A 12,917-nucleotide genomic window follows, 5' to 3' on the forward strand; every position below is an offset into this window, starting at 1 on the left:
AACACTTTGCCACCTCGTCGATTTCGTATATGGGAAACTGCGGTTTATGCGGAGTTACTAAATGAACGTCCTTGGATGAATATGAAACAAAAGAAATGAAGATATTTCAGGGAGCTTCTGATGTGGGAAACCAGTAGAATGGCAATAAAAGGGGAGCTATAAATAAACAAAGAAGTACTAAGGCTGAAAAAGATAGGAAAGTCTTTTCTGGTAATATTTACAATTTATCTCGTGAAAATAAAAAGTGGCAGATTAGGAACAAATAACGAAACATACATGGACAGATGGGTAATCCATTCTCTTCATGTGAAGCAGACTAGAATAGTAAGTATTGACAGAATGACCTGAAAGCCCAGCTCAGTATAGGTGTTCAGTAGGGTTGGTGACTGTCACCTTTAATATCGTATTCCAGTATAGAGGGGCAAATAAAAAAACCAAAGGTTATGGATAGGAACCAAACTCATACGATTTACTGATGGTACTGCAGTGGTCAGGTGATTAATGAAAAAAATGGCTCAAATGGCTCTGATCACTATGGGACTTAACATCTGTGATCATCAGTTCCCTAGAACTTAAAACTACTTAAACCTAACTAACCTAAGGACATCACACACCTCCATGCCCGAGGCGGGATTCGAACCTGCGACCGTAGCGGTCATGCGGTTCGAGACTGAAGCGCCTAGAACCGCACGGCCACACCGGCCGGGCGGTCATTAATGATATTGACAGTGTGTTACCTCACGGTTACAACATGAACAAAACGAAAACAAAAACTTAAGTGATGGTGTGCGCAGCATGATGGATGTCTTTATGTGAAACGTGGTCAGGAAACTTTCGAAGAGCTAGACGAATTTTGCTATGTGCGCAGAAAAGTATATGGAGAAGGAAGGAGCGAGAACGACATAGTAGCGAGGATTACAGAAGGCAAAAAGTATTTTAAGAAAATTAAACATTCGGATCATAGGAAGGTTCTTGAAAAGCCATATATGATGCACAGGTCTGTATTTGTGAGACACGTGAACACTGGTGAAGACAGAAAGGAAACGATTACAAGCCTCTGAAATGCGGTCTTACTGGATACTGAAGAAGATCAGATGGACTGACAGAGTAAGTAATGAACACATCTTGCAACGAATCAACGAGAAAAATTGTGTAATAAAGAACATAGTGAATGAAAGAGAAATTTTTTGCGTATATTGCGATACGAGTCATTGTTGAAAACTGTAGATTAATGGAAATGTAGAGGGAAAGAATTTGTTTGGAACGCCTAAATGAGAGTACACAAGACAAATCTTCGACAATGTAGGACTCATCACGATATTTAACAAGCAACAGGGATGCAGAGCTGCAGCACTCCAACTTTACTTAGTGTTGATGTCCGAAACGTAAGCAATACGTTCTCACCGTACATAGACATGATTCTTCTCAATAACAGAACTCTTAGAAACATTGTTTTCATTGGTGGATTACCTGCACTGCTTCTTATACTTCTGCAATCCTGCTTGTACCGTCTTCAGAATTTGCTACCGCTAATAACACTAAAACGAAAACTTAGTGCAGCTTTCCCAGAAGACAGTGATGGTGGTTCCATCTTTTTACAGCGAATAATTTGCGAGTCTGAAAGAGCTGAATGAAATGTAATAACTTTTGCGTGGGACAGGGCAACTCTGCTCAATGTATCTTTCGACGTGTCATCCGGAAGTGAATGCTAAAATTTTAAATAAATCTTTAATTATCTTCGAACAGATTATTAGTTACCGTCACCATGAATGTCATCATCGGGATTACCCTTGGTCCGTAATGTAATTTTTGAACATTCGTTTTACCAAAATATGCACTCCGTCTACAGCTAATTTAACATTACCTAGGGTATACCGTGGCGTCTAAGGCGAGATAATCTGCTCGCGTGTTGTTCATTACGCGTCAGTGCGGAACTGTACGCGTCAGTCCAGAAATGTACTGAACGCAGTCCGGAAGTCACGGAAGACGGCATCAACCGGGGTGGGTGTATCTACTGTATTCAGGGTTTCGTGACCGAAGGCAGTCAGATGTTTGTGACAAATAGAACCTGATGTCCCAAAAGAGAGACCAAGTTACTAGGTTTGACATTTTAAGGGGGTGGATCAGGGCGACGCGATTTTGAAAGCGATATTCATGATTTTTTCTTCAATAAAATAACAAGCAAATTATAAAACGGACAAGGCCTTTATTGTTCACTCCTAAGAATGTATTATGTATTTTAGGTAAAAAAATTACTCCCACAGAAGATATACGACATCGGCAAAACCAACTCGAGGATTGCGAACTTCGTTGGTGGAACTCTGAAAGCCACACTTTTCAAATTAGAACTAAATTTGAAAAATGCTTTAAATAAACGATACTGTCTAACATTGTACGTCGGTATATTTTAAGAAAATGTTTTTTTTTACAAAATGGCGACACTTTGAACTAAAAGTCAGTTTTTTTCGCCAAATAGTCGTTATATAAACATACAACAAAAATTTAAATTAAAACATATCGAAAAAATATCGCCAGCTCAAAAATTACGAAAAGGTATAATGTAATTTCATAAATATTTCGTGTGTTACAGTTCCCACCAACGTGAAAAACGTCTGTTTGAGAAAACAACCGATTGAAGTTTCAACTTTCTTTCTTTTTTAATGTTGAAATTGAACAAACCTTAAACGGCAATGACAGAAACGGCCAGTTGGTCTTCCTTTTTCGCCGATGTCGAATTAACTGGCTTACACATGCCAATCGAAGCGTTTTTTGCTCAACTGTGATTATTTTTCAAACGTTTGCTATCCATATAAATACCTTTGTTACTCATTTTCAACGAGTCACGTTTTACTCCGTGTAAAAAAAAAAAAAAAAAGCAAGTTGAGAAGTTAAGCAGATGTTTGACAAAAATGTGCTTTTATACTGTTTGCAATAAAGAAATCTTGTTGACAATAGTATTTTAGTTGACACTGTAGCCGTCTATGATGTTATCCGCAACTAACACGGCCTCTATTCCACCAGCAACTGTTGTAATATTAAATCGATTGCATTCGAGCGCTCGGATGCGCCAGGCTCACATGCTGTTTTATTTTAGCATTTATGGCATTCTTTATATGACTGAATGACAAGTGCGACACGCAATCACATTACGAGAATCAAAACTCTACAACGCAGCAGCGACTGTCAACCAGCCATTACCAGTACTGAACGTATCATTATTAGCGACTCTAAAATTAAGTACATATGCTACACAAAACAGAAGGACCGTGAAAGACACAAGTTGAGGCAACTCCTTTAAGGTCATTTCTAGCGACGCAGACTCCAGTGTTACTCTTCACTTCAATAGCCTTGCAAAAACCGGCAGTGCCCCTGGAGGACTCTAATTTCTTCTCCTGTAGCTGAAAGCAGACTGAAAGGAGTGGCTTCTACCTATGTCCTTGACGGTCCATCTGTTTTTGTTTGACGGGCAATTATTAGCTAATGATACTTTTATTACCGGTAAGCTGGTTCACAGCCGCTGTTGTAAGGACAGGTAGTACTGCGTCTGCTGCTGCTCAGTTGGAGAATTTTGGTTCTCTTGATGAGATTACTTATCGCACTTATCATATTGGCGAGGTTGTGAATAAGGCTTTGGTAGTTCGTATTTTGTGTTCATTATGCCATTGACTCTTCTTACCCGTAGCAAACGTGAAATAGAAGGTACTAAAGTCGTTAGAGTTTCGTTTAATCGACATGGTGTTTGTAAAAATATTTCTGTAACTGGTGACGTATTGTTTATTATCATCATTAAATGGGATCTTCAACCTACTGATTTTTTTTTTTTAAAAAAGAAGCATTGATCTTGAAAAGCCGAGAAGCGATTCTCATTGGCGCTGCAGCTCTCTGAGCTGCTCTGGGACACTCACCGTGTGTCCCTGGACTGTTCAGTGGCTCCGGGCAGAGCTGCAGCGTTTAAGCTAATAAAAACATTAGGCTAAGGAAATGTCCACCTCGGTGTGGCCCCTAATATGTGCAGCCTCATCAGCACAAGCAACACCTTCACCGCGTTACGCCGGTTGGACCACGGACTCACCTGGGAGGCGAGTCGGTGCCGTGGAAGGAGGTGGCGAGCGCGACCTCCTCGGCGCAGCTGTCCAGCGAGTCTTGCGGCCGGAGCGGCCCGCGCTGCGGCTGCGGCTGCGGCTGCGGCTGGTGGATGGTGGCCGTGGTCGTGTGCAGGTGCGGCGGCTGCGACGACGTGGGCGTGCCCGCCGCCGAGGCGGTCGTGGTCGTGGTCGTGGCGGCGCCGGCCGCCGCCGGCGTTGGTCCCTGGTCCCTGTCGACGCAGCACACCGTCAGCCGGCAGCCTCACACGGAGACTCACTACGCTCCACTTGGTCCGTCAGAAAGACGCATTCAAACCTGTGTGTCTCGTGCCTACAGTTTTTCTCTCCAGGTTCAACACCGAAGCATACATCTTGCTGTGCGTTCGTTCGCATGTGCCGTTATTAAGCGGCAAAGCCAGAATGGTACGGCAGGCGCGTGTACGCCTGAGAAGGAGGAAGGGGAGGGGGGCGGCATCAGCGTACACCACAGAACACCAGGCGCACTCACATTAATGTGACCGCCGCCTATGTTCGACATAAATGCGGAAGAACCATTCGCAGGAGGTGGAGGCAGCACTAGCAATGGAGGGTATGCAAAATGATGCGAGAGGGGGAGGGGAGGGGGCGGACAATAGTGCAGTCGTAATGCAGAAATGGGGAGATTTATCAGACGTCCAGACAGACGTGGTCATAGGCTTTCGGCCCAAAGGTGCAAACATTTGCGAAACGACTAAGTATGCAAATTGCTCGCGTGCCACTATGGTTAAAGTATGCTGTGCATGGCAAAATGGCGCTACCGAAAACTGGCGCTGAGACAACTGTGATGCATCACGGGCTAATGAACATGCAACTGTTGAGCATGTGACTGGCGAGATGAACCGAGAACCTACCGACAATGTCTCACGAACGACCGTACAGGGAACGTTGCTACGTATGGTCCTCCGTTGTAGGCGCCTGGAACCTGCACCCATGCTATCTGCTGTTCATTGGCGATGGAGGCTGAAATTTGCACCCCAATACTGCAACTGGATGCCCACTTAACTTTCCATCGAACACATGGCCACTGGTGTCGAGAGCATGAAACACGTAGAAGCAAACACTCTGCAACCCAGAGGGAGTGTTACGGCCTAGCGAATGTTTTCGTTACAGTCCCTGTGTGATATTGTCAGTCTGGAAGGCACAATGGAACAACAGAAGCACGCATCTATCCTTCGGGACCGTGACCACCCCTACACACAGTTTGTTTTTCCTCTTGACAATGGCACCTATCAGAAGGAAAATGCAGTATCTCCAAAGCTCGCTCTGTACGTACGTGGCTCGAAGAACACCAGGATGTGCTTACCGTACTTCCCTGGCCACAAAGCTCCCTGGATTTGGAGCCAATCGAGAGTTTGTAGGACCACTTAGCCCTCGGTGTTCACGCCGTGGACCCTCTACCTAGAAACCTATCTCAGCTGGCCAAGACAATAGAGTCGGCATGGTTCCCCATTACGTCGGTATGGTCCAGAAACTCATTGACTCCGTTCTTGGACGTCTCGCGCTGCAAAAGATTGTTATTCAGGCTTTTGATAGTTGGTCACGTTAATGTGACTGGACTGTCCATAAGAAGTGCAAAGGCTTAGTGCGATACGGAAACATCTAATCTACTTATATACTCCGCTAGCCAGCAAGCGGTGTGTGACGGAGGGTACAATTCGCGCCAAAGTCATATTTCCCTCCCTTTCTGTTCCACTCGCGGATCGCGCGAGGGAAAAACGACTGTCTCAACGCCTCAGTACGAGCTCTTATGAAACCGTATCTTTGAATGGTGATCACTGCTCCATTTGAAAGTTGGTGATAATAATAATATATGCTCCACATCCTCAGTGAAGATCGGATTTAGGAATTTAGTGAGCAGCCCCTTCTGTTTAGCGGGCCGTCTATCTGCAAGTATGTCCCACTTCAAACTTTCTATGAGATTTTTAACGCTTTCGCGATGGCTAAATTTACCAGTCACGAATCTTGCCGCTCTTCTTTGGACCTTCTCAATCTCTTGAATCAGACCCAACTGGTAAAGGTCCCATATAGAAGAACAATACGCCAAGACTGGACGAACTAACGTATTGTAAGGTATTTACATTGTTGAAGGACTGCATCGCTTCAGGATTCTACGAATAAACCGCAATCTAGAGTTCCCCTTACCCGTTATTTGTGTAATCTGAGATCATTTCGAATAGTCACACCCAGATACTTGACGGACGTTACCGCTTGCAAAGACTGGGCATTTATTTTGTACTCGTACAGTAATGGGGATTTTCGCCTTGTTATACGCAGTAGGTTACACTTGCTAATATTGAGAGATAACTGCCAGTCGTTACACCAAGCATTCATTTTCTGTAAATCCTCATTGATTTGTTCACAACTTTCATCTGATACTACTTTCCTGCAAATTACATCTCATTCTCAAACTGTCTAAGGCCGCTGCCAATACCATCAACCAGATCATTTATGTAAATCGTAAAAAAGCAGAGGGCCAATTACGCTGCCCTGGGCCACACCTGGAGTTACGCTTGTTTCTATTTAAGTCACTCCGTTCAGGACGACATACTGCTCCCTCTCTGTTAGAAAACTTTCTATCCAACCGCATATGTCATCGAATAGACCGCAATCACGCACTTTTTGTAGCAAGCGACAGTGCGTAACTGAGTGGAACGCCTTTCGAAAGCCGAGAACATTGGCGTCAACCTGGGAGTCGGTATGTGGAGCCTGTTGTATATCATGCACAAAGAAGGCCAGCTGTGTCTCGCATGACCACTGTTTCCTAAAATCGTGCTGGTTTCCACAGATGAGCCTCCGAGAGTACAGAGAGGTCACTGTGTCTGAACACAAAATATGTTCCATGATTCTACGACAAATCGATGTCAGTGAAATTGGACGGTAATTATGTGCATCCCATTTTCTACCCTTTTTATAGATTGTTATGACCTAGGCGTTCTTCCAGCCCGTGGAACTTTCCGCTGTTCCAATGATCTCTGATAGATGATGGATAAGAATGGTGCTATATTTGTAGCATAGTCAACATAAAATCTGGGCCAGATGCCTCCCTGGCGTCTTATGATCTTAACTGTTTTACAATCCCAGATACACTAAACACTATGTCAGCCATCCTTTCGTTTGTTCGACAATTGAAAGGGGGAATGGTGCTGCAGTCCTCTACCGTAAACGAGTTTTTGAAAGCTAGGTTTAAAATTTCTGCCTTCTGTTTATCATCATCAGTTGCATTATCCGTACTGTCAGCAAGAGAAGGTACTGGATTATTTGTAGCGTTCATAGATTTTACGTACGACCAAAATTTTTTGGGGTTATTTTTAGAATCTGCAGATAAAATATTGCTTTCAAATTCCTTAAAAGAATCTCTCATTGTCCTTCTGACAGCTGCTTTCATTCCGCATAATTTCTGTTTGTCAGCGGAGCAGTGACTACGTTTAAAACGACTGTGCAAAATTCTCTGCCTACTCAGCAACTTCCTAATATGCCTGTTGTGCCAAGGTGGATCCTTTCCCTCCCCTATACTTTTGCTAGGCACATACTTCTCTAGCACATGGTGGACAATACCATTAAATTCCGACCAAACATGCTCAATATCGTTGTGTCCCGCTGTGAATGCTTGGAGCTGACTATGAAGATATTCATTAATGACACTACGCTGTTTCTGACATAGAAGCCACAACGACACTATGGTCGCTAATACCTTCTTCTAGATTAACTTCCTCAAAAAGATCAAGTCTGTTTGTCGCCAAGATATCTAATATGTTCCCATCTCGAGTTGGATTTCTAACCAATTGCTCAAGGTTATACGTCGGAGCGCTCCTGGAATAACTTCACACGAATCTTTGCTTCTACCCCCTGTGATAAACGTCAATGGATGCTAAAGTCTCCACCTATAACTAATGGATAATTTGGATATTTACTTCCTACGTATTCAAGACTTCCCCTGAAACGTTCTGCGACGTTTGTTGCGGATGCTGGTGGTCTATAAAACATCCTAATACAATGGTCAATCCTTGTCTGATTGACAGCTTTATCTAGACTATTTCACAGTCCGACCCAGTATCGATCTCAACTGCGTTTAAATAGCTTTTAACTGCAATGAACACACCACCTCCCACAGACTCAGTCCTATCCTTCCTAAACATTGTCCAATCCGAGTTCAAAATTTCACTGCTTTTTATGTCTGGTTTCAACCAGCTTTCAGTACGTAATACAATATTGACATTGCTACTGTTTATTTCGGAGATTAACTCGAGGATCTCGCTACAGACACGGACAATTTACTAACATGAGATTAAGCATACTTAAATCCTTTGAAATGACCTGTTTAGGTGAAGCAACAATTTTTACAGTTGGCACACCAGCATCAGTGTCATGAACTGGTAATTTTTCAGGCCAGTGGTTTGTTTCCGGTGGGGAGGAACCTAATATTAAAAAGAACCGTGTGCACGCCCCAAGTACTGTGCTACCCATGTAGCTGCTTCCTGTGTGTAGCGCACCCCTGATCTATCGAGGGGCGTCCTACAACCTTCCACCCCATATCGTAGGTCGAGGAATCTACAACCATTTTCGTCACAGAGTCGACGGGGCCTCTGGTTTAGGTTCTCCACTCGACTCCAAACCAGAGGACCCCGGTCCACCCTGGGTACGATGCTGCAGATCGTCAGCTTGGCTTCCACTCCTCGAGACATGGAGCCGCCTTCACCAATACAGACAGCCGTCGAAAAGACCCAAGGATTTCCTCGGAACCCCGACGACAGGCATCGTTGGTGCCGACATGTGCAACAATCTGCAGCTGGCTGCACCCCGCACGCTCGATAGCCGCCGGAAGTGCCTCTGCCACATCCCGGACAAGGCCTCCCGGCAAGCACACCGAGTGAACGTTGGACTTCTTCCCCGCCCTAGGCGCTATGTTCCTGAGGGGCTCCTTGACACGCCTAACGTTGGAGCTCCCAATAACTAACAAACTCCTACCTCCATGCGCCTTGCCGGACACTGCTTAAGAGCGGCCACTATCCTGGCAGAACGTGCACATTCTCATCCGGCTCAGGCTCGTCGAGTGCTAGTAATAGTGTTCCATAGATTTAGTGTTTGTTTTGAATACAGTCAGAGAGTCCCTTTAGTCAGCCATAGCGCCAGTAGTGTCAGTGTCGTCGTAACTGCCGTCTGCTTCACGTCTGCTGTGCAGCGAGCTAAGTTAATTTAAGTATTAACTGTATTTTTCTTACTTGTCACTTCATTTTCCGTGTGTTTTTGCTTTTAGGAAGCTTTAATTGTCGAGTGCTAGTAATAGTGTTCCATAGATTTCGTGTTTGTTTTGAATACAGTCAGAGAGAGTCCCTTTAGTCAACCATAGCGCCAGTAGTGTCAGTGTCGTCATAACTGCCGTCTGCTCCACGTCTGCTGTGCAGCGAGCTAAGTTAATTTAAGTATTAACTGTAGTTTTCTTACTTGTCACTTCTTTTTCCGTGTGTTTTTGCTTTTAGGAAGCTTTAATTGTCGAGTGCTAGTAATAGTGTTCCATAGATTTCGTGTTTGTTTTGAATTCAGTCAGAGAGAGTCCCTTTAGTCAGCCATAGTGTCAGTAGTGCTAGTGTTTGTTTTCAATAAAGGCCAGAGACAGGTAGTGCTATTTTCATTGTTCTCTACAAGAAGTGGCTAGCAACCACAGTTTACTCAAAAATCAGCCGCCATTAGTGAATTAGCAGTGTATTTAACAGTTGATCAACTCTCTACAGCAAATTGATTTCTTAGGATGGATAGGATGTGTGACTGCTGTGTTCGGACGCAGGAGGAGATGGCCACTGTTCGCGAACAGCTGAGCGTGTTGATGGCCGCTGTCAGCCGTCTTCAGGCTGCTGCCTCTGAGTGTAGCGGCAGTGGGGAGTCTGGCGCGTCGCATGGTACGCCTCAGGTGTTACATGCTTCACCCACTGTCCCTTCTGTCGAGGCACCTTCGCGGGTAAGGGGCGCGGTTGGGCAACCCTCTCTCCAAGGGGGGTGGCGGGTTCGGCGGCGTTCGCGGCGCACGAGGCGGAGGGTCAATGTGGAGGCTGGCCGTGTGGCGTAGCCCGCTCTGCATATGAGTGGACATGTGGCCGCTCCTTCAGCGAGGTCCGAGCAGGCACACGGGGGGGAGGGGTTTATTAGTTATTGGGAGCTCCAACGTTAGGCGGGTGATGGAGCCCCTTGGGGAAATAGCTGAAAGGTCGGGGAAGAAGGCCAGTGTTCACTCTGTCTGCTTGCCGGGGGTCTCATCCGAGATGTGGAGGAGGCCCTGCCGGCGGCAATAGAGAGCACTGGGTGCACCCGACTGCAAATTGTTGCTCATGTCGGCACCAATGACTCCTGCCGTCTGGGTTCAGAGGTCATCCTCAGTTCGTACAGGCGGTTGGCGGAATTGGTGAAGGCGGAAAGCCTCGCTCGCGGGGTGGAATCTGAGCTAACTATTTCTAGTATCGTTCCCAGAACCGATCGCGGTCCTCTGGTTTGGAGCCGAGTGGAAGGCTTAAACCAGAGGCTCAGACGATTCTGCGGAGATCTGGGGTGCAAATTTCTCGACCTCAGCTATCGGGTGGAGAAATGTAGGGTCCCCCTCAATAGGTCAGGCGTGCACTACACGCCGGAAGCGGCTACAAGGTTAGCGGAGTACGTGTGGAGTGCACATGGGGGTCTTTTAGGTTAGAGAATTCCCCCCCTAGGCCCGACAAGATTCCTCCTGAGACGTGGCAAGGTAGGAGTAGGCAGAATGCAACAGGGAATAACAATGTTAATGTGCTAATAGTAAACTGTAGGAGCGTCTATAGAAAGGTCCCAGAACAGCTCTCATTAATAAACGGTCACGACGCCCATATAGTACTAGGGACAGAAAGTTGGCTGAAACCAGACGTAAACAGTAATGAAATCCTAAACTCATATTGGAATGTATACCGCAGAGACAGGCTGGACAGTGAAGGGGGAGGCGTGTTTATAGCGATAAGAAGTGCAATAGTATCGAAAGAAATTGACGGAGATCCGAAATGTGAAATAATTTGCGTGAAGGTCACGGTTAAAGCAGGCTCAGACATTGTAATTGGAAGTCTCTATAGGCCCCTGGCTCAGCAGGTGTTGTGCCTGAGCACCTGAAGGACAATCTGGAAAATATTTCGAGTAGATTTCCCCACCATGTTATAGTTCTGGGTGGAGATTTTCATTTGCCGGATATAGAGTGGGACACTCAAACGTTCATAATGGGTGGCAGGGACAAAGAATCCACTGAAATTTTTTTAAGTGCTTTATCTGAAAACTACCTTGAGCAGTTAAACAGAGAACCGACTCGTGGCGATAACATATTAGACCCTCTGGTGACAAACAGACCCGAACTATTTGAAACAGTTAACGCAGAACAGGGAATCAGCGATCATAAAGCGGTTACTGCATCGATGATTTCAGCCGTAAATAGAAATATTAAAAAAGGTAGGAAGTTTTTTCAGTTTAGCAAAAGTGACAAAAAGCAGATTGCAGAGTACCTGACGGCCCAACACAAAAGTTTTGTCACAAGTACAGATAATGTTGAGGATCAGTGGACAAAGTTCAGAACCCTCGTACAATATGCGTTAGATGAGTATGTGCCAAGCAAGATCGTAAGAGATGGAATAGAGCCACCGTGGTACAACAACAGAGTTAGGAAACTGCTGCGGAAGCAAAGGGAACTTCACAGCAAACATGAACATAGCCAAAGCCTTGCCGACAAACAAAAATTACGCGAAGCGAAATGTAGTGTGAGGAGGGCTATGCGAGAGGCGTTCAATGAATTCGAAAGTAAAGTTCTATGTACTGACTTTGCAGAAAATCCTAAGAAATTTTGGTCTTATGTCAAAGCGATAGGTGGATCAAAACAAAATGTCCAGACACTCTGTGACCAAAATGGTACTGAAACAGAGGATGACAGACTAAAGGCCGAAATACTAAACGTCTTTTTCCAAAGCTGTTTCACAGAGGGAGAGTGCACTGTAGTTCCTTCTCTAGATTGTCGCACAGATGACAAAATGGTAGATATCGAAATAGACGACAAAGGGATAGAGAAACAGTTAAAATCGCTCAAAAGAGGAAAGGCCGCTGGACCTGATGGGATACCAGTTCGATTTTACACAGAGTACGCGAAGGAACTTGCCCCCTTCTTGCAGCGGTGTACCGTAGGTCTCTAGAAGAGCGTAGCGTTCCAAAGGATTTGAAAAGAGCACAGGCCATCCCCGTTTTCAAGAAGGGACGTCGAACAGATGTACAGAACTATAGACCTATATCTCTAACGTCGATCAGTTGTAGAATTTTGGAACACGTATTATATTCGAGTATAATGACTTTTCTGGAGACTAGAAATCTACTCTGTAGGAATCAGCATTGGTTTCGAAAAGGACGGTGGTGTGAAACCCAGCTCGTGCTATTCGTCCACGAGACTCAGAGGGCCATAGACACGGGTTCACAGGTAGATGCCGTGTTTCTTGACTTCCTCAAGGCGCTCGATACAGTTCCCCACAGTCGTTTAATGAACAAAGTAAGAGAATATGGACTATCAGACCAATTGTGTGATTGGATTGAAGAGTTCCTAGATAACAGAACGCAGCATCTCATTGACAATGGAGAGAAGTCTTCCGAAGTAAGAGTGATTTCAGGTGTGCCGCAGGGGAGTGTCATAGGACCGTTGCTATTCACAATATACGTAAATGACCTTGTGGATAACATCGGAAGTTCACTGAGGCTTTTTGCGGATGATGCTGTGGTGTATCGAGAGGTTGTAACAATGGAAAATTGTACTGAAATGCG

The sequence above is a fragment of the Schistocerca piceifrons genome, chromosome 7 (genome assembly GCF_021461385.2).
Source record: "Schistocerca piceifrons isolate TAMUIC-IGC-003096 chromosome 7, iqSchPice1.1, whole genome shotgun sequence".
NCBI lineage: Eukaryota > Metazoa > Arthropoda > Insecta > Orthoptera > Acrididae > Schistocerca > Schistocerca piceifrons.